Below are 363 nucleotides of genomic sequence, written 5' to 3' on the forward strand. Positions count from 1 at the left end.
TCCATGAACCTCGGGTTTTTGCTTATTCAGGAAACCGATTTTATTAACGAACAAAAACTCATATTCCCAGTTATATCTATTATTGGGTAACTGAATTAATGACAGTAATTAAGAAAACATTTGTTTTTCCTTTTAATTTATTTTTCATGGTTTCCATACGAGTTTTTTTTTTAAGATTTTTATATCATCTTTACGGACCCCCAAATTCAACCTGTGTAGGGGCCCACCGTTTGGAAATCACTGTTCTAGACAGGAAGATGTATAAAGGAGAAGTCATGAATAAAGTGATAAGCAACACGGAAATGTGTGAGGGACCTAAAGAATTATGCTAATGCTCCTGCTGCTAGTGATTCGTGGAGGAAG

The 363-nt window shown here is 35.3% G+C and overlaps 1 protein-coding gene across 1 annotated transcript in view; it reads left to right on the top strand.

The window, feature by feature from the left end:
* LOC119589159 (sodium- and chloride-dependent GABA transporter 1-like) overlaps positions 1-363 on the top strand; it is a 43,877-nt gene that overhangs the window by 20,607 nt on the left and 22,907 nt on the right. The gene's annotated exons all lie outside the window — the stretch shown is intronic.

Source organism: Penaeus monodon, chromosome 25, assembly GCF_015228065.2.
Source record: "Penaeus monodon isolate SGIC_2016 chromosome 25, NSTDA_Pmon_1, whole genome shotgun sequence".
Classification (NCBI taxonomy): Eukaryota; Metazoa; Arthropoda; class Malacostraca; order Decapoda; family Penaeidae; genus Penaeus; species Penaeus monodon.